Here is a 23,024-nt window from a genome sequence, read left to right on the forward strand (position 1 = left end):
TCCATCAGCTAATGCACCAGGGCTGTCTGCCATTATCTGGAGAGAAAAATGGAATGCTACAATGGGCTTTATACCCTTCCTCCATCTCAGTATTTCTACAGAACCCCCTTTACCTCTCGGTACCCCAGGATCTAGCCCAGTGCCTGGCCTATAGTATCCCCAGAAATTATTATTGTGCTAAACTAAATTAAACATGAAGCTTGAGTCAGTGGATAAATAATTCTTAGTTGTACTATGTAGTCAAATGGGTAGCGATGCAGGTCACAGAATTCAACTTGTCACCCTGTGAGCCCGCACTGCCACTGTCCAGATGCAGTAAAGCAGAGCATCGTCTCAAGCCACTTTGGAGGTTCAAGTTGAGATCCATGTACTTACCAGCTCTGAGGCTTGAGTCAAACTATTCTATTTCCTCATCCACTAAATGGGAATGATAATATGGACTTCATTCTATTTTTGTGAGGAATAAATAAAATAACCTGCGTAAATGGCAAACACATTTTGTGGTTCTTAGGAAAAGGTAGTACACCTACCCCCACCCCTCATTATGTACTCACTTTTTCCAGATGATATTTAAAGTATTTCAGACGTTAAAGCAACTAAAACTAACCATAAATGTGGTGAAAGGAATAGTTACCATTTATTGAGAAGGTTACACAAATTACCTAATTTAAACCTCACAACACACTTAAGAGGGAGCTCATTACCCTAGGAAAAGGGAGCTCAAGGTCATCAAGATAAGTAGAAGAGTCTAGATTTGATCCTATGCCTGTCCTATTGGAAGCACTCAAGAACGCAAATAAGCATGAGAATTTGGGCAAAATAGGAGAACATTTAAGTTCCCTTTCCAACCTGTAACCCAATCTGGAATCTAATCTTTTAGATAAGTAACTACATTCCATAGTAGAAGTAAACATGACTCCCATACAGAAGCTGGCAGGATGGGATGGCCTGGTGGAAGCAGCATGGACTTATGAAGCGTTCTGTGTATGTGTGTGCCTGTGACTTCAGTATCTGACTCAGACATGTATTTGAGAAGTGGGAGAGGAAAGCCTGCCTTGTACTGGAACAGAAATGAGCCTATTGCTTGACACTTACTTTGTGCAAGACGTTGTCCTAAGGGCTTTATCTCTGTTACCCAGCAAACCTGTGAAGTTGGTTTGATATAATCTTCATTTTATGGTTGAGAATGTAGGGGAGGAAGACTTTTCCTCTACCTAATGTGAGTTCGTCTGGCCAGAGAACGAATTAAATTCACATGAGACAGAATAGCAAGAGAAAATTAAACAAAGCTTTATGAGGACCATGGCCCAGGGCCTTTCTTCCCGAAGGAAAAAAGGGCACCAAAGAAGTGGGGTGCACAGAGTGGTTATATACCCCCAAACAGGGTGTTTCACATGTGATTGAAATGTCCCTCCCACAATAGTCACAAGATTGCCCTGTTGGCACAGCGCTTAATGGACGCAGTAGGAGGCAAGTCTATTGTCTTGAGCTGGGTGGTCACAGGTGAGCACAGCAATCAGTTCCTAGCCTAAGGAAAGATGCTTAATCCTTAAAGAAATGCCAACTGTTGGGAGGGGGAGTCGATCATGGGAGATTACCACACAAGTACAGTAAAGAAAATGCAGATTTAAGTCCTTGCCTTTGGCATTGATTAAGAGTTTCTAGAGAGAAGGTCATCTCCCCTTCCTGGTACAGAGAGGGAGATATCTTTACAGATGGAGAGTTCCTTTACAATGTAAATGTCTCTTACAAAGGGTAAGCAAGTTTTACTTTTCAGTTGCTTTCCTGTCTGCAAAGGAACCAGCCTCAAATAATCATCACGCCAAAGAGACATATCTTGGGGTGGCCATTTCCAGGTCCCCACAAGAAACAAAGCTTAGAGACATTCAACATTTACCCAGGATTCAAACACTGGTTTGTCTGATTCCAAAGCCCCTTATCTTTTGACAGTATTTGTAAGGAATGGAAATACAATATTTTAGTGGCAGATACAAAACATGGCCTACCTAATCCATTGTAATGGTTTTAAAATATGTCCACCAATTCTGTGATACTCCTCCCTTCAAACGGTGAAGCCTAGTTCCCCTCTACTTGAGTGTGGGCTCTATTAGTGACTCACTTCCAGTGAATAGAATACGGCAAAAATGAAAGTGTGTGACTTCTGATATTAAGTCTTAAAGAATATTGTGTCTTCTTGCCTGTTCTGTCTTTCATAGATCACTCTGGGGGAAGCCAACTGACATAGCGTGAGGATGCTCAAGCAGCCTTAAGGAGAGGTCCACATGGTGAGAAATTGAAGCATCCTACCAATAGCCAGCAAGGAACTGTGGCCTTTTCCAAGAACCATGTGAGTGAGATATTTTGAAAGTGGGTCCTCTAGCCCCTGTCAATCTTTCAGAGGACCACATCCCCCGTGGACATCTTGACTGCAACCTCATGAGAAACCTTGAGCTGGAACCACCCACTTAAGCTACTCCACAATTCCTGATTCACAAAAACTGTGAGATAATAAAGTTTATTGTTTGAAGCCACTAAGTTTTTGAGCCATCTATTACACATGATAGGTTACTAATACACCCATCTAGCAGTTAAGAAAGGAGTAGGGTGGGAGAGGGAAGCAGCACTCCTGAATCCTCCTGCAGTGTTCTCTCCCCTCACTATACTATGCTGGCCACCAAATGTTAAGAATCAGGCCAGGGAGTTCTTTTTCTCTCAATCCACTCTGCCTTGCAGTTGTCAACGGGAAGACCATTTTCCCACATTCTGTAGAAAGTCACAATTAGAAATAAACACTCCATCATTTTATAGCATAAAACATAAGTAGAGATGTCTCCCATGAAGAATCTGGCAGCATGTCATGGTAGAAACAGAATAGGAAGCACGGAATCATGGCACCTGGTTTGAAATTCCAAGTCTGCCACTGACACAATGAACACATTATGTAACTTCTCTAAATCTTGGTGTTCATATCTACAAAGTGAGGATAATAATTTCCAATTCAGAAGATTGTCATCATGATTTTAAAAGATCATTTATAGAGAGCTCCTTGCACATTTATTCATTCAACAAACATTGAATTATGCTTTAGGCACTCTGTTAATTATTGGTGAGAATAAGACACACAGTGGCTTACCCTCACAGAGCTCTGGGAGGAAAATAAAGGTAATCAAGTCATAATTTCTTAAAGTATGGTGAAATGGCACACAGTAGGTACTCGATAATTTCTATTTTACCTTCTCTTAAAGTCCTACTTGGTGGTGATGTTGGTAGTTTTTCTTCAAGACATCCCATTTATCTTGAGATAATACCTCTTTGACCACTAAAAGCATGATCACAGTCTCCCTCCATTTCCTGGCATATTCCACAAAAGTCTGAGCATTAACCATTCTCTATCATCCAGATACTTTATTTTTAAAAGACATAATATTTATCCTCCAATTCACTCATAAGATTTGACATTAGACTCACTATTCATAATGAACATCGGGAACTTAATTAAGTCCACTCATTAATAATGGCTATCCACAATCCTTGATTCAAGGATGCACATATAGTCACTCCACACCTGCTTCCCAGATGGACATGGCAGGGAGGATATAAAACACTTCTTTCTGAATTTGCTATGAAACTGCGTCACCAAAAACCAACACTCATTTTCCAATTCATGAGTCAAATGGCAACAAAATCCTCAGGCTACTCTCCCCTATGGGGATTAGTAAGTAGGAGTAGTGGTGGCAATCAGGGGACTTGCTCAAATGTGCGGGTCTCTGCAGGTAGTGTCTAAGTTGGAAGACTGTCATACATGTCCTGATGGCTTGGCTTTCTGCTGTTTGCCCATTGGTGGCAATTTCATATGAAATGGTGGTGCCATGGCCCGGAAATCACAGTGGATGTCAGGAAACCTGGGTTCTACGAACTAACGGGGTGCTCTTTGCTGAGTCACGTCTCCCATTCCTGAGTCTCACTTTCCTGAGACAAAAAGTAAAGGCGATGGATTTCATAGGCCTTTCTCCTAGAGCAGAAAATGACATGATAAGTACCCCTTTTCAGCAATTGTTGCTACCACCTTTGAGCAATCTTCCTTAAGCACTGCTTTGGACTTTATTTACATTATTTTTCTAATCATCAAACAAATGCTGAGATAAATGGCGTTATGATGCTCATTTTATTGATGCAAAAGATTTGTTGAGTAACCTCCCCAAAGCAAGAGGCAGGGCTGGAGTTTGGACTCAGGTTTGTTCTGCTCTAACCTAAGTGGTTCTGGACCCTGGACTGACCAAATGACAAATTATTCCAGAAATACTCAACAAAACACTGGTGCCATATGTCACAGATGGAAAAACAGAAAAGGTAACAATATTCAGCCAAAAGTAGAGTTTAATATGAGTTTTGTCACCTCCCATCTCAGTATTGAGGAGTCTCAGGGAATAGGTTTGATATCTGTGGACTTAATTTGCCCCAGAGAAAAATTTTAGTAATGCTTAAAATAAAGAGGATGTCAACTAGAATAAAGAGGATGCTTTTAGCCTTGGAGGACTCTGAGTACTTTTGGGCCCAAGCACCTTGTCCTTTTCAGTCCCAGTATAATCAGAAGGTGAGGATCCTCATCGGACCTTAGAGATTTTAGTTTTTCTACAAAAATTGCTGAATGCCTGCTATATGCCACACAAAATGGCTATACTTAAACGCAAGCATATTTCATTATCTCCCCACATCTAGCCAGTGCAACAGGTGCAATAATCCCATTTTGCAGATGAAGAAAATAAGGCACAGATAAAGGAAAGGAATTTCTCAAGGTCATATTGCAACTAAGAGGCAGAGAAGGGATTAGAACCCAGGGCTGCTAGATTCCCTTCATTATACCTAGCCTGCCTCACAGCAATGCTAATCTCCCATCACTTATTTGGAAAGGCCCATTTGTCTCCTATTCAGGAAAAGATAACTCTACCCAATAAACCCAGAAGCAGACATGAAACCCAAAGTGATGAAATTCAAGCAGGGTACGTTAGACACGGCTGTTGTCTGGAGTGGAGCAGGAAAGTTCCTGGCAACATGACCCTGAAAATAACAATGAGTGGCTGAAACTGAGAAGGAAGAATCTCTCAAGGACCCTGAAACTGGATTTTTTCTCAAGCCCCACCTATGACCAAAAATAAATCATGAGGAAGTGAAGATACCAACCTCCAGGAAACACCAGAGTTAAATTCATGCTGGAAAATCTCCTGGCATTAGAGAGCATGTCAACATTTTCGGGAGATTAAAACAAACCAAACAATGACAAGAAAAGAATCAGTGAAAAGAAATTTTAAAGGAGAAATGTCAGTGGACAATGGTTCAACAGCAGATGACAAAGAGAAATAAGAGCTGTATTTTATTCAGAGTTAATTATATATAACCCTTAAACTCTGGTGTAGCCTTTATAAGGTAGGTGGTTAGGATTCCCAATTTGTAGATAGGGAAACTGTGCTTGAAATTCTTCATTTGCCCCTCCAGATCTTTTCTACACCTGGTCCACACCCTAGGAAACTGACGTTTATGGACCATACCAATGAGCTTCCTGGCCTTCTGGCTTCCAGTTGGGTTTAGTCAATGGGAGCCATCAGCAGGAAGACTGGAAAGTAGAAGAATGACATCTGGCTTCTTATTGCTCCAACTCCTTTCCTGCCAGAACTTGGATTGGCTGCAGTCTTCCATTGTAGGTTATGGCTCCCTCCAGGCAGTTCTTTCCTATAGCTGTAACATCCCTCCAGACTCTGGTAAATGCTTTCTTTCTTCGCCCTCAATCCCAGGCTTATGGTGATAATGGCTCTCTGCTGTCTCTAGCTCTGAGATGCTTCACCATCCCTTGTGAGTGTTCCTTAGCTCTGCCTGCATCTTTGTAAATAGTCTTGTCTCTGAACTTCTTCGATTGCCTCTTTTAAGTGTACAGGCTGCTTACTTTGGGAGGGACCCTCACTGATGCTGAATCCAAGACACAAGATACAGAGGGTGAAGTAGCTGGCACCAAGTCATACAAATAGGGTGTTAGTTAAAACAATGCTAGTGGCTATAACGGATAAACCCCTAAATCTCAGTGACTTCAATCAAGATACATTAATTTCTCACTCACCCAAATCTAACATGGGGGTTCCTGAGTGGTAGGAGGCCCTTCTCCAAGTGGTGATTTAGAGAACTTGGTTCCTTCAACCTCCAGGTTTTGCCATGTTCAATATGTGATTTCCAAGGTCCCCCTGATCATCAGCATCAAACTGGAAGAGGGAAAGAAGATTTGAACGTGGAAGGTTGTGTGCCAGGCCTGGAAACGGTAGGCTTCTCTGCCACTCATGTTCCACTGGTTGAAGTTCAGTCACATGGCTGTCCAATTGTGAGAGGCCCAGAGAAGGCGTGTCCAGGAGAATAAAAGAAAGGGTTTGGGACAGACCTAGTCAGTGTCTACCTCAAGAATTGAATGTGAAAGTACTCAGGCTCAAATCCAGAGTTTTCCCATTCAAAACGCAAGGCCCCTCATTCATGGTATACACTGTGTATTTAATGGGTGCGTCAGATAATAAGATTCAACTATGCGAGCTCAGGGGGCAAAAGAGATAGAGCGAGAACAATTTCAATAATATGGTGGATTCAGCCCGTGATTCCACCAAGGGAGTATCTGCTCTGAAAGAACGTAAGATGGGAAACGCGAACTGTGGCTGCCTCCACCTGTCTCAACGAGCACTTGCCCTTCATAATACGTGGCTCACTGTGCATGATTCTATGGTTCTAGCATTTAAGGACACATTTTTCTGTCACTCATCCCCTATTTGTTACATGCACACATATATACATTTAATCATAAATACTAGCAGGATTATATGGACAAAAATATGCGTTCTGTGATTCACAGTCCCCTTTAGAAATGTCAAGGGTAATTTTGATTATATACCCTGTTTGCCTTATCCACTGAATTTAGAACTTGCTCCCATGTGTCCTGAATCTCCACTCTACCCAGACTATAGATCGCTCCCTCCACTGGCACCTCTGTGGATTTCTCTCTATTGCATGTGAGTTTTACAGCATTAGTACACACCCTCCAAGAATGCAGACAGTGGCATGTTTTGCACCGCTATGTAAATCTGCAGATTCACTACTCAGTAAGTATTGACCTGTTGGCTCTGCCTCTTTTCTACCTTTCAGGCCTCTCTAGTGATCCAGGAATTTGGAGAAAGAATATGCCTCATAAAGGTAACTTTTCCCAAAACAGGTAACCTGGAACTCACCTAAAAATGGCTGACACAAATGTTATTTCAAGATTTGAAAACAATGTGTTTGAATCCTACCTCAGTAAGTAAAAAATCACGAGCTCTCAGCCTACTGATCATCTCCCTGTCACTCTTTCTCATCATTGGTTACCCAGATGAAAAAAATGTGAAGGGAAAAGAATTTCAAGGGGCCAGCTCAGTGGTGCATCAGTTAAGTTTGCACTTTCAGCCTCGGTGGCCCAGGGTTCACCAGTTCGGATCCCGGGTGAGACCTATGCACCACTTATCAAACCATGCTGTGGCATGTGTCCCACATATAAACTAGAGGAAGATGGGCACAGATGTTAGCTCAGGGCCAATCGTCCCCAGCAAAAAGAGGAGGATTGGTGGCAGATGTTAGCTCAGGGCTAATCTTCCTCAAAAAAAACTGAAAAAAGGATTTTTAGGCTATTGTAGTTATAATGCTGTTGATCTTGTCATTCAGTAAGTGTGAGATACTGTGGCCATAGCAGTGAAAAAGTCCCTGTCCCTGTCCTCAAGGATAGTACCTGGAGTAGACAGACAATGCATGCATTATCAAACAAACAAGCAAAAAATACAAGATAATTACTGATGGCAATAAATGGTATAATGGAATTCAGATTTAAGTGGCATGTTGGAAAGTGTCTTGAGATAGCAGAGGGACACACTACTTCAGATAGGTCGTCAGAAAAGGCCCAGAATGATGAGCAGGAGTAGGCCAGGTGAGGAGTGGAGGAATAGCATTCGAGGCATGAAGATCAACTAGTGCTACAGCCTTGAGTTCAGGATGGTTGTGGGAAATGCGAGAAACTGCATGAGCCTGTAGGTTGCAATGGAGACATTGGGCATGAAGTGGAAAGGTGACCAGGGGTGTTTCCGTGGCCTATGGAGTCTGTAGGTTGGGACATTGAGAGTTTAAATTGTGTTCTAAGAGTAATAAAAACCCGTGGAGGGGAGGAAAGCAAGCAGAGGAGAGTTGTGGGCTGTTTTGGGGTGTATTTTTTGTTTTACTTTGTTACACAAATCACTCTGTCTGTTGTATACAGAATGAGCTTTTGAGGGGTAGGGGGATGACCAGAGTAGAAGCAGAGAGAACAGTTAGGAGATAAGAGGTGATGACTTGGACTGCAGAGGTAGAAAGTGGTCAGACTGAGGACACATTGCAAAATGCTGCTGTCAGGATCTGCTGATGGATACAGCATGAGCCATGAAGGAAAGTGAGGAACCAGCGATGACTCCCAGGTTTGGAGCTTGGCAACTAGCAAAAGGAGGCAACTGGGAGAGCTGTTCTGCACTGGGGCTGGAAAGTACATCACTGCCCCAGCCCGTTACTTCAAAGGGCTGCTCTGGTACTAGCTGTAGCCAACAGGCATTTGATGAGTACCTGTTGAAAGAAAATATGGGCCCCACCCTCAAAAAGTCTGAGGCTGCAAGGAGAAACGGATGTACAAACAGACCATCATGTTGAGAGAGAAAGTCCACAAGTCATTGCAGGAATAAAAGGAGAGACAATGGATCCAGACTGTGGACTCAGATGGGCTTTTTGGAGGAAACGACACCTAGCTAAGACTTGATCGATGAATAAAAGCCAAAGAAGTTGGGAGGGGCAATCAGGCAGAGTAAACACATGAGCAAAAGCAGGGTCTGGATCGACATAACAACAAAGCACCTGCATTTCACCAGGACAAACTGTAAAGGTAAAAGTGGAGGGTGGCCAGAGATGGGGCTAGAGATGTCCGGGGTTCCAACCACTCATGGCATTCATACTGTCCCACAGTGCTTAGCATCTATCCTGTAAGCCTAAAGAGGGAGTCACTGAAGAGTTTAAGTAATAAGTGCCAGGGTCAGACCTATAGGATTACAACTCAATTTCTAGGTGGTCCAGTGGTAGCAACGAGGGACTTGTCTTTGTCATTCATTGCCTCTACCACTCATTTTTCTCTTGACTTTGGTTTCCTTCAGTTATTTCCCTTACTGTGTGCCTGTTATCTCAAGGTCTAGAAGGTGTGAAGTCTTATTCTATATTGAATCTCTGCATTCTACCAGATGAAACCTAGCATGAAGTGGGGAATCTATACTGTCCCCTGATATGTGGCCTAGCCAGAATTTCAGCAAGATATTCATCAAATATTTTGGAATCCTAGGAATAAAGATCTACCCCCAAATCCACCACCGCTTAGGCACCCCTGCAGTCATTTAATATCAATTGACTCTTTATCTTAGAGTCAATGGCAGTGACTAAGTGAGAAATCCCAGTGGCTGTCCGATTATGAAAGCCTGGACATCAAATCAAGCACAATCTTCAGAACTCTCCCAAACACTAATACCTAACATTGGCTGAGTGTTTTTCTGTATGCCAGGCACACACTATTGTGCCAGGCACATTTCATGTATTAACTCAGTAAGTACAACCCTACGAGATATTCCATTTGACAAATGAGGAAACTGAAGCATAATTAATTAACTTGTCCAGGGTCACATAACCAACAAGCAGAAAAGCCAAGAATCAACTACGGGCAGTTTGATGCCCACACACTTAATCACTTCATTATTTCTGGTCCTCTATTCTGGAACCTGGTTCCAGCAGGGCTAAATGGTCACCACCCACTTACAAAAAAATTGTCAAGATCCTCCAATCAACATAAATTTATTAAGAACTTCCTCCACGTTCAGTACCTTGCTAACATTCTTAGGCCACTAGCCAAATTTTATCCTTTGCTCCAGTTCAAGAAAGTCTTTGTTTACTGTTGTTCACATATTACACATTTCTACCTGTGCCTTTACTTGGAGATCTCTTCCCACAAAACATCTGTGACCTCACGAAATTGCATACAAATTGTGGACATGTATATGTGCTTCTTTTCTGGGGAGACAGTCCACAGCTTTGCTCAATGATCCATAAAACTTTTGAATATTCTTAAACAATGTCTTGTCTTCCAGAATACTTTCCAAGTCCCACCAACTAAATTCAACTCTTGCTTCTTCCATGAATCTTTCCTGCCTAATGAGAGTCATTTCCAAACTGACCTCTGATGTCGGTGCATTCTGTACCAGATATTTGGGTAATTCCATTGTGCTTATTTTGATAAAAACTGGAAGTTTTCAAAAAATTGAAAACAAGTTTGTTTTAATTATTAATACTTTAAAAGAGCTATAGGGACTCTTTTCTTTTACTCCTTATACGAAGAACAAGAACTCCACCCAATGCAAACCCCCATACACATATGCATATCCAGCACACATTTACCATATATTCATACCACGCACACACACACACAAACACGCAGACAAATTTGGCCAGAACAAGTAATAAAAGAAATTTTCAACAACTTCTGAACCAAAGAAAATAGGAATAAACCATGCCATGCAATATTAATTGCAGCAAAGTATGTGGACATTAAGGTTAAATTGCCTGCAGTTGAATCTTGGCTCTTCTACTTGCTAGTCGTGTGACCCTGAGCAAGTTAATTAGTCACGCCTCAATTTTCTCATTTGCCAAGTGTGTCATTTGTCTCACTTTACCTTATAAGGCTCTTGAGCCAGCGTCACACTCTCAAGAAGATTCATTATACCCTTAGATCTTCACTTTGCACCTGATGATGCATTGGTCCATCTTTTCCTCAACTTGACTTCTAATCTGCCTATTCTACATGGCTTGGAGAATAAAGTACACTGACCCATCTGGAGCAGAAGACCATCTACCTCTAGAGCTGAGACTTTTAATCCCATCTCCATTCTGCAGTCATAGAACTACAGAGACCATCTAACCCAAAGCTGTCTTTACCCTTGAGAAGCTAAGTAAAGCCCAGATGAGTAAAGTGCCTTACCCAATGTCACAGAGTAAGTCAATGATAGAGCTAGGACTAGAACTCAAAACTTCCGAGTCTCAGCCCATTGCCTCTTAGCAAATACTTACTGAGTGCTTATGAATGCTCCAGGGCCTGTGGATACAGAGATGACTAAAGCACAGTCCCTGCCCACAAATATTTCACAGTCTAGCAGATTTTATTGAATCCAGAAGGTGACCAATTGCAATGCTTCCTAACCTTGCTTGAGCTTGGGTCTAAGAGGGAAGGTAAATGCATGATGATTTCCCATCTTGGGCTTTTGGGGAATTGATTCCAAGCCACTCGGGAGCCATAATCTGGAGAATTTCTAACCCTTAATCTGTGCCAGTTCCCAGTAGAAACTTGCACATTTCAAGCTGTTTTGAATAAGCCTCACATGGAAGATGAGGATGCCCCTCAGAAGGAAAATGCTGAAAGTAGGAGAAAATCAGATCAATGAGTTAAACCTAAAGGAAGATATTATGTATTTAGCAAGATGTCTGGAGGTGGAGGTGCCAGGACTGGCTCCATAGCTTTGTGACTTCAAATCATTACATTGATGCTTCTCATTTTCTCTCAGTTATTCTCTCATGGTCTCAAATTGGCTGCTGTCTTTAGGTGTCACAATTTCACATAACTACATTAAAAGGCAAAAAGCAAGAGGCAACCAAGGCATGGGCGGTAGGGGTAGGGGGGCAGTGGTGGACAGGGAGAGGGAGAGCACCTCTTCTTTTACGGAGGAGTAGAAACCTGTCCTGGATATCCAGAAGACTTCCCCTTACATTTCACTGGACAGAACTGGGTCATGTGGCTGCCCTCTGCAAAGGAGGCTGGGAGAGCCTGAATCTGGCTCTGACCCTTTCAACCTATATGATAAGAGTCAGGTAAGGGGAAACCAACTTTGGGGTGGTTATAGGTAGCTAGTGAAAGATGTCTGCCATGCCCAAACTGCGTAGGTTTGTTCAAGAGACATATGATCATCTCTGAGAATCCTGAACAGCTCCACTTGCAGAGTCAACATCCAGGAGTTTGCAAATCTTTGGTCCTCCAACCCAAGAACACTTCCTGAACCAAATTAGAAAAGGAAAGCAATGGCCAGTCAGAGTTCAAGGACACTCGCCATTCTTCTACACATCACACTCTGTCAGATTTCACCCTCCGTGCCTGGGCCCTTAGTGGCCTATAATGATGGAACTCTGTGACTCAATAGGCCATGGAATTCTGCCTTTTTCTAGGGCTCAAAAGTCTACCAACCACTGATACTGGAATTCTACTCTGAGTAGATCTCTGATTCAGCCATCAGCCAGGCCTCAGAATCTTGTCATTCTTAGAACCTCAGTCCACACTCCTTTTATTTATGAGAACTTGAGGGTAGAAATAAAATTTCAAACCCCAAATTAAGAACGGCCAATTCAGTACATCAGGGTAGTTGACTCCTAATAAATTGTCACTTGCCAAGCAGCCTCTCGGGATAGCTGTAATTAAAAAACTAAGTTCTCAAAGCCAACTTTGGGTCCACCCATTGCTGACTCTGTCCCCTCCTTCCCCTGCTCCTCACTTGGGAATATTCCAAGAGTCTGTGCTGTGCGACTCATCTTCCCCCATGTGAGTAATAATTCCTGCAAGGGGCGAGTCAGAAATGTCCTAACAGGAAAGTCTGGCTACATGCCAGAGGAACCTTTCACTTTTTTCCTCTTGCTCTCCTTCTCTGCTTCCCTTTTCCTCCTAAAGGGAAAATCTTAAGGTAGGTGTTCAGTTTAGTCACCCAGGGTGAGCCGTTTTGACTTGTCGACAGTAAATACCACTCCAGCCTCACTCTCCGTGACTGACGTCCAAGCACATTGTTTCAACATCACTCTGCCACCTCCCTCCAGAAACCTCAAGGCTGCAGCATATGTTTTCAGTGCTCCTCTTGGCCTGGACAAAACATTCTGGAGCAGTGAAAGTCAACGACTCTGGGGTCATTCAAATCAAGCTAGATTCTCCACTTTCAAGCTCTGGATATTGGCCGAGTTATTCAATGAGCCACTCATTCTCCTCTGCAAAATGGGGATGATAATGCCGACGTTATCAGATTGTTGTGAGGATTAAAAACATCATGTAAGTAAAGGGCTTATATCTCTCATGGTTCTTGTGATATAGTAAGTAATTTTTTAAAAACTTCCTACGTAGAGATGTGGGGTACGTGCGTGTGTATGTTCATACACATGTATATTCACTCACTTATTCATTCATATATACGTTCAACAAGAACTTCCTGCCTACTAAATGCCTGGGCTTAATGTAGGTGCTGAATATATAAACATTGAACAAAATTGATGATGTCTCATCTCCTATGTTCTAGAGTGGCGACAGACAATAAACAAACATATACGATGACAGGTGCCAACATGAGCTGTGAAGAAAAATAAAGCCTAGCAAGGGAGTAAGGAGGGCTGCAGGGACCAAGGTGCTAATTTAGATAGAAAGTGGTCAGGGTTAAGTCTCTCTGAGAAGGGAGCATTTGAATGGAGACCCGAAAGAAAGGAGGGAGGGAACTATATGGATGTCCGGGAAGGAGCCTTCCAGACAGAGGGAATAACACATGCGAAGGCTGGGAAGAGAGGAGCTACCTGGCCGGATGAGGACAGTAAGGAGGCCAAGAGGCCAGACCAGAGAGAGCAAGAGGGACAGTGACAGGTCAGAGACGAGCTGACAGTAGCTCCTATGGGACTTTATAAGCCAGATTAAGGAATTTGAGTTTTCTTTTTAGAAGATGGGAAGTCACTGTAGATGTGTGGACGGAGGCACATTGTGATCTGAATTATGTTTTTAAGGACTCGCTCTGGTTATTCCATGGAGAAGAGACTAGAGAGCCAAGTACAGAAGGAAAGGGATGAGTTAGGAGGCTACAGCAACATTTCAGGGGGGAAATCGTGGTCACTTGCACTGGAGTACTAGTCATGAAAGACTTGAGAGGGCATTGATCAATGATAAAAGTTGAAGTCAGAGCTGACAGATGCTGCTACTGGAACAGGTGTGGGTGTGAAAGAAAGAATTCAAGGATGACAGCAAGTTTTTGAGCTGAGAAATTCCTAGAATGGAATTATCATTTATTGAGATTGGGAAGACTACCCAAGAGAAGTAGTTTTAGGGGAGAAATCAAGAGTTTGTTCATTCAGTAACTGTGTTATTGAGGCTCTCTCTAGTGCCAGGCATCATGCTAAGCACTGGGAATACTGTGATGACCAGATAAAAACATGGTTTGCACTCATGAAATTCAAATAGCAAAACAAGACAACAATTGTTGAGTCCTTACCAGGAGTCAGACACCAGGCTAAGTATTTTTTTTATTTAATGAACCTTACTGTCTGGTAAGGGAGACAGCCATTAAGCAAATAATTACCCAAATATTTATTTAATTATGAGTGGAAAAGTGCAGGGCATATCCTTGGATATAATCTGGAATAACTGCTTCTCAGGTTTTTTAGGGAAGTTTTTACTGTGCTGGAGTAGAGGACAGATATTTTTGAGGATCTGGCCATGATGGAAAGACTTTAGGTCCTACTCAGATTTGAGAGCACCCATTATTTTACAGGCATATTTTCTACCCACTTATGCCTGGAGAGGAGAGGACCTCCTGCCCGGGCCCAAGCAATTTATACCCAGATCCACTCTCACACCTCTGTTTGGGCCATTCCATGGCATGACAGGCCATCCTCTCTCCTTCCTTCCCATCCATCCCAGTGGGAACAAACTAACAGGAAACATCTCGACTCCAGAGGGTAACGACCTCTCTGACCAGCACACTTCTGCAAGAATCCCACTCCTGGGATCCAAATGACTTCTCCAACCCCATTTGGATGTACTCCATTCAGCATCTGATCATGTCTTGTATGATTCTGAAATTTATCTTATCTCCTTGAAGACAGGGACAATGCCGTGTTCTGCTTTTGTATCCCCAATGAGACATATCATAAGGCAAACTGCTGAGAGCTGAGATCATTTGAGAGACCGTGAACTGAAGACCTTGATCTCATCTAAAGGAGGAAGTTTGGAAAGAAAGTCATTTTGTTGGTATCTAGAGTTCAGCCTGACTCAGGCTAACCATGTGCCCACGGAGCCTAGAGGTTTATCAAAAAGTCAGTTTATTAATTTCCAGTGGGAAAAAGAAATAGACCAAAATGTTCTAGTTGGCCTGGTCTGAGTTGGAGTGACTTCTTCCCTGAAGTTAAGTCACAGGGGAGCTAAGTCATGATTCGAAACCATTTTATTTTATTTTATGGCTCTGAGAAGTCATTTTTGCAGGAACCAGAAAATAACTGTGTTCCTTACGACATAGTATAGCTTCTGTGAGAGGAATCATGGCAGCATAAATTGCCATTTATACCTAATGGAATTATTTCTCCAACCTGGGTAACCTTAGGAGATTTCTCATGTATTTTACGGAGTCTAGATCTCTGCCTAGCTGGAATTGTTAACTACCCACTGAACTTATCAGATTAGCCTCTTTAGGCTGAAAAAGATGCCCAATAAACGATGTTGAGTAGACACGTGAGGCTCTCCCTGCACTAGGCATAGCCGGAAGGGGCTAATCTAGGTTTCTCTTTTCTTTAGTATATTTTGGGAGGAAATCTACGACTGTGTTAATTTCTGACTCAAGAGAGAGAAATTGAGGACCTGAGTGTCCTAGAAACAATCTTTATCTATAGATAACATTTCAGATAGCTAGTTTCAGAGACTAGCGGAAATACCTTATCATCAGCATCATCGAGAAACATTAAAAGCATTTAGAAACCTTGATGATTTCAGATAAGGCCACAAGAAAGCAAAGATTCAACCCAAAAAATATGCATAGAGTGTCTAAAACTCTTCAGTCAATTACTCTCTTTTCTGCATTGTCCTTCATAACTGAGAAGTGCTTTCACAAAGATTTGGTGGGGAAAGAAAACTTGTATTCAGAAGCCAAATTGCATTTAGACTGTGTTACATGTGTTAACACATAAGCTCCTTGCGATAACTCTGTGCGCCATGAGCTTCATTTTACAGAGGAGGAAACCAAAGCTTGGTGAAGCTGGGTGAGTTGTGTATAGTCAACAAGTCCTAAGGGGCAGAGTCAGCAATTGACATCAGAGTTGGGGCCTCTATGCTCAAGCTTCTCCTACAGCCCCAGTCTGCCTCATTTGGTGGGAAATGCTACTCAGAGATCTGGGTTCGGTGATGCTGGTGCTGTGGTTTCCAAACCGGCTGCACTTCAAGACCGCCTGAGAAACTCGTCAGACACAGATTTCTAAGCCTCACCTCAGATGTTCTTATTCCATGGATGTGGTGTGGGTCTCTGGGGTCTGGATCTTTGCATCCAGCCTAGACCAGTCCCACGGCCAGCATCAGGTAGCTGTGGGTATTCTAGGTGCCCGCCTTCATAAAAGCACCATGAGGTAATGGGTATGAAGTACTCTGGTTTGGGGTCCTAAGGTGCATATTTGGTCCAATTCAAGAGAACAGTATTTTGGGTGTTTAGCATAACCTGCCTAGTTTGATAGATAATCCATGAAATTGGGGGGCGGAGAGGAAGGAAGGCAATGGAAAACTCATTGATCTTGCCATGCTCTGAGAGACTTGGACCTAGCTGCCTACTCTCTCTGAGCTTCAGTGTCTCCATCAGTAAAAGCAGGGCTTAGAGTAACCACTCTCTAGGGGTACTATGAGGTTCAAATAAGATAGTACATTAATAGGCAACGCTTCTCAGACCTGGAGGTTAAGAGCACGTGTTCTGCAGCCAAATTTCCTGGATTGATCCCAAAGCTTCATCTCACTGGCTGTGCCAACTAAGGGGAATTACTTACTTCTCTGTGCCTTTGTGTCACCATCTGTGAAATGGAAAATATAATGCTAGTATCAACTGAGAGAAGGCTGGAAGAAGCAAACGCATTATCATATAAAATGCTTAATTCAGACCCTGGCTTAATATTAATAAGGACTTAATAAATACTAACTAGTACGTATGTGGGCATATACAGTCTCATTTAATATTAGCTAATACTTTTGAGATAGGTACTATTAGTTTCCTCATTTACAGATGACAAAACTGAGTTATAGTACCTTGCCCCAAAGTTTATAGCTGGGATTCTGAATTCAAGAGGGTTCCAAAACTTGGAAATGCTACGCAATATTGCCTCCCCAAACACCTCAAACCCTTGTGGTGACAGTAACTCTTAATGCACAGTGCTGTCTCCTTCTGGCTGTATGCTTCTGCAAGGGTGGAAACAAGTCACACTGTACCCCCTGCATTTTGTACAGAATCCTGCTCATGTTAAAAGACAAGCCCAAAACAGCTAGAAAGATGGAGGGAAAGGCCGGCCTGGTGGCGCAGCAGTTAAGTTCGTGGTTCCGCTTTGGTGGCCCGGGGTTTGCTGGTTCAGATCCTAGGTGAGGACATGGCACCGCTTGGCAAGTGACGCTGTGGTAGGCATCCCACATATAAAGTAGAGGAAGATGGGCACAGATGTTAGCTCAAGGTCAGTCTTCCTCAGCAAAAAGAGGAGGATTGGCAGCAGTCAGCTCGGGGCTAATCTTCCTCAAAAAAAAAGGAAGAAAGAAAGATGGAGGAAAGGGATAGCACCTGCATCTTGGCACACATTTTTAAAATTCTGGAAACTCAGAGAAGCAGTTGACCAATCGTGGGCCTGTGTGTGCATTTCTTTCATCGTCGACTCAGTGGTCGACCAAACGCTCACCCTTGTCTCTGGGCCTCCATCTCCAGGCTGCTGAATCTCAGGGAGGGTTTTTTCTCACACTGCCCTTTCAAATCACAGCACCTTTGCTGGCTCCATCTAAAACTGGCCCTCCCACTGTCTACTTTTAGATTCTGATGTCCCCAATTCAAAGAGATTTCTTGGAAACAGAGCAGCCTTTCCAGTAAGTGTATAGAACAGAACAGTGATTACAGAGAGTGGGGCCTGGTGGAAACAAAACCCAGACATGTAAAATTTGACACCCCAACCAACGTAAGTGCATACACTCCCTACCCGTTCCCACTCCCTGCTTCACCCCCACCTTCAACATGTGCATAATTTTATTTGGGAGAAAACCACAAGCAGCACTTATCACCAGGAGCCAAGTTCCCTGGCAGCAGCCAGGCTTTTAAGAGGGAGAGATGAAAAAAATGTCAAGACCTATGGGGATTTCTAACACACTAGGAGGGCCCCAAAAAACTGTGTTACAACAAGTATAATATTTTCTTTTTCTTTAAGAGCTTTCTTAATTGGTTCCATGAAAAGACTTGCACGTAATGAGTTTTAAATAAATAATAATTATATTCCACCATCCTGTCTGGCCAAAAAAGGCAATATCTTTTGTGCCGACCTAGGTAAGCATGGAGATAGGAAAGAGGCCTGTGTGGGAGCGTGGGCCTCACTGCCAAATATAGGATCTTGATTCTTGGGCTCAGACATAATGGACTCTGACTTAGACACTTAATTCTGTTTCAATGATTTCATGCCAAACATGGTACCAGATATTGGTGAGATGGAGATGATGGGCTGTGTATCTAGATACTAAGATTAATTAAACTGAGAAGTTGATTAGGGCTTCAGCCTTTCTGAGCCACTGTAGTTCCAAGAATGAGGACTTCTAGGCCTCAAGCCTTCCACATGCAGATCTCTGGTCTGAATGCTCTCCCTCTCCTGCTATCCAGGGGCTGGTCCTTAGGGCTCTTTACCAGTTTTCAGATACCCTTCCTTCGAGGCAGATGGTAACATTGCACCTCCCCATGCACTTGATCATCAAGTTGTGACCATGGAGTTTGATTTGGGCAATGAAATATAAGTGAAAGCAATGTTTAACCCTTCAGGCATAAGCTGTGAGAGCAAGTGCTTATTTTTGTCTCACTTTCTCTCTTCTTGTTGCTACTTTACAGATGGTAAAAGCTCCATCAGCCTGGGTTCTAGGGTAATGAGACATAAAGCCAAGTCCTCAACTGACCAACAATAAACAAAGCATGAGAAAAGAATAAATTTTAATCTAACTTTAATAAACCTTAAATCTTCCAAGATCTGGGAGTTGTTTGTTCCACTGCCTAGCCTAGTCTAGGCTGACTTATAGATGCCTCCTCTACCCATCCCATTTACTTGGCTAACTCTAATCTCCTTGAAGTCTTCATTTCATGGTTACTTTCCAAAAGAAGATCTTATCGACCACCCAATGCCCTAGTTTTGTCTGATACCAACAAAGTAGTTACCCCAGTCTCCAGAGTCCCCCAACATAACACTTAGCACATTATCACACTATCAAGATTGTTAGTTCATTTATCCACAGCCCCTGGTAGGCTACAAATTCCTGGGAAGAAGAGGCTATGCCTCAGACACCATTTTATTCCCGGTATCTAGCGCAATACCTGATATAAAGTAACTATATTTATATGTCCATATATATAGCTATATCCATAACTGTTTGTTGAATTCATTTTTTAACTGCTTCTGTCTAGTCACTATGCTAATACTTCTTACTAAATGCTTATCAGAAAGTCCAACACACACACACACATACACAAACATACACATTCACACATATGTCACATATATACAATAGTAATGGGTACACTATTATTTTAGAACGAAAGGAAAGAATTGTGGTTGATGTTAACAAAAGCATTTCCCACTCCTGGCCTTAATTTCTTTTATAAATTTTGCTGATGGGAAAGAAGATCACGGGCTCTGGAGTCAAGCAAGCCTGTTTGGAAATCCCTGCTCCACCACTTCTCAGATGTGTGATCTTGAGCTCTTCACACTTTTGTTTCCTTATCTACAAAAAGAGGAAACTATAGCTGCCTCTTCTAGTTACTCATAAAGGTTAAACAAGATAATGTGTACAATGTGTGACATGCACATCATATGGAACACGGGAGGCAGTCAATGAAAGATAAGGATTAGTAACATCGTTAATATGATAATTATCTGGTTAAGTATTTCACTCTCTTGCTGCTAGGTGAGTGGTACCTGAGGGCATTTATTTATCTTTGTACTTTCAGTCTCTAGGCAATACTTGTGTAAGGCATGCTAAAAGAACAGATAAATGAATGATAAGAGACTTGGAGTAAAAGGAAATGTTTGTCCTAGATACCCTTGACTCTTCCAAGACTCCAGTGGTATGGAGAAACAACATTTATAGCACAAAGTCATGAATCTTATTAAGTCATGAGGTCTTATTCCCTATTATAGTCATTTACCTATTAATAAAAGGACTCAATGTGCAACGCCTAATAACCAAGGCTGTGATTATGAGTGATGCAATTAGGAACACAAATGAAGAGATGCCATGACCAGCATATCATCCTGCACATAGTGAGTACTCTGTAACCATCAGTCAAATTGAATTGCATTAGACTGGATAAAAATAATTTGAATTGAAGTGAATTGAATTACAATGATTTCCCAAATCTGATAGAATATGTGTTCCATAAAGAAGAGATTTTATCTGTTTTGTTTGCTGCTATCTCCTTAATGCCTGGCACAGAGTGGGCACTAAATGAACATTAATGAATAAATGAATGAATTGGCAGCCAGATAGCAGCCACCCCATCAATATGACAGTCCAGATACCCTGTGGAGATCAAGGCAGTCAGAAAGCCTCCCCAAGAACAAGGCAGATTCTGCTTAATCCGTCTGCATTGATGAACATGAAAGGAAAGTCAAGGGCAAATAAAGAAACGAGGGTTATTCACTGTTTCGTGATCACTGACTTCTTTGGAACAATTAGGAAGCTGATCAGTCCTCCAGGCTGTGTAATTGTCATGTAACAATTAGTTCCACTTCTTTGAAAAGCATGAAACTCCAGATTGTGCAACATCTAGATGCTTTGCCAAGGGAAGAAACTAAACTCCTAGGAAATCCCATCGCCTTCCCACCTTGGTAAGCTCTCCAAGGCCTGATTACTCTGTCTCAGGTGAGAGGCAGCGTCCTGCTCAGCATTTAACCACAGTTGGACACCCACGCCGATGGCTGGGATCTGTGAGGTGGTCCCACGGAGGAGAGAAAAATGCTGATCTTCACTTCAGCCAAGAGAGGCAGTCTCTAACCCACCCACACTGCTGGGGTGAGCATAAGAACGATTTTATTTCCAGTGAAGATCTGAACCCCAGCACCATCATGGATAAGTTATGAACTCGTAGAACTTTAGACCAAAAGGGAACATCGGACACAATCTAACCAACCTCCTTCATTGTAGGAATGTGGGAGTTGACAACCACATGGTGAAGCGACAAGCCCAAGGCCACATATCCGGTCACTGGGGTGGGAGCAGTCTTTTTATTCCGTACCCACACAGGCCAGGACACCAAAGAGGGATGCAACCTACCAAGTTTCTGCAGAGAGAGAGGAAGAGTCAGAATTCCCGTCCAGATCTGCCCTAACACCAGAAACCCATCTCTCCCGACTACTTCACACTTCAGGCAGGAGTGACGGCTCCAAGAGATTGATACTTTTAAGAAACACGCAAGAGTGAAACAATAGTACAAGTGCTGTCTAGTGCTATTTGTGAAGAGCATGCATCCTGAGGCCACAGTTCAAGAACTAGAAATTTCTACCTAGGCTGGGCTAGGCGTGATGGGTAGAATTAGGCCCCTCACTCATGATGTCAGTCCCCAAAACCTGCGAATATGTTGCATTAGATGCAAAAGAGACTTTGCAGATGTGATCAAGTTAAGGATCGTGGGGTGATGTGTCCTGGATTTTCTGGGTAGACTCAATATAATCATAAGAGTCCTTACGAGAAGGAGGCAGAGCGTCAGGGTTAGGGAAGAAGATGTGATGGTAGAAGCTGAGGCCATCGGGATATCAGCCAGAAGCCAAGGAATGTGGGCAGCCTCTAGAAGCTAGAACTGGCAAGGAAATGGACTCTCTCCTCAAGCCTCCAGAAGGAACACAGTCCTGTGGGCACCTTGATTTTAGCCCCGTGAGACTGGTCTCGGACATCAGACCTCCAGAACCATAAAGACAATAAATTCATGTTGTTTTAAGCTTCTGAGTTTATGATAATTTGTTTTGGCAGCAATAGGAAACTAATATACTAGAGTTGCCACATAAAATACAGGACTGGGTGTCCTGTATTTCAGAAAAACAACAAATGACTTTTGTTAGTATAAGTATGTTCGATGCAATATTTGTTTGTCCTGTGATTTCATTCACTATATCTGGTAGCCCTGACCAACTTCCTCCCTTACCACCCAGCCCCTGACCCCCACTCTCTTCCTTTCCCCCATCTACTCAGTCACAATGGTATTATTGTACCTGCCACTCCGGGGTTAGTCTATGACTCAACAGAGGGAAATTGTTGAGACCTCAGACAAATAGCTCAGAGGGAAAGTTATTATTCTATATCATTGGCTATCAATTATTTATAGTTTATAATGCAGTGCCATTTGTAATGGGTAATATGTTTTTCTATTGTGTCATAATATCATCCAACTCATCAGAACGACCACTGGGGAGATGGATTGGCGTGGTGAAAACAGCAGTGCCTTTTTTTTTTTAACAAGCTGTGTGCATTTTTGAACCTGAAAATCATTGCTATTTTAGATAAGAGTAAACACTTCTTTGAATTCAGAGAGCAGGATAGGATCCACCTTTTCTGACAAATTGATTTTCTAAGAAACAGGGCAGGAACTGGGGTGAGGCAAATGGGGTGCCTAGGGCAAAAAACTTAAGGAGGGTCTCACTTTTGGGTGCTGACCATGCACTTGCATGACTCAGGCAGTGAGTGCTTCCTTAAATTTGGCATTCTGGGAGCCTCGCTTGCCTCTCTAATCCTGGCCTCGACTCAAGCCATCAACAAAAGCCAGAGCTAGTCTGGCCTCTTTAGGTGGCCTCTGGGAAACTGAGGCCCAGAAAGATGTGGACAGGCCAGGATCCACTTAGCTGAGTGACTTCAGTGGCCTTGTGGTGGCCACCCCAGCATCTTTTGCACC

Source organism: Equus przewalskii, chromosome 8 (assembly GCF_037783145.1).
Source record: "Equus przewalskii isolate Varuska chromosome 8, EquPr2, whole genome shotgun sequence".
Classification (NCBI taxonomy): Eukaryota; Metazoa; Chordata; class Mammalia; order Perissodactyla; family Equidae; genus Equus; species Equus przewalskii.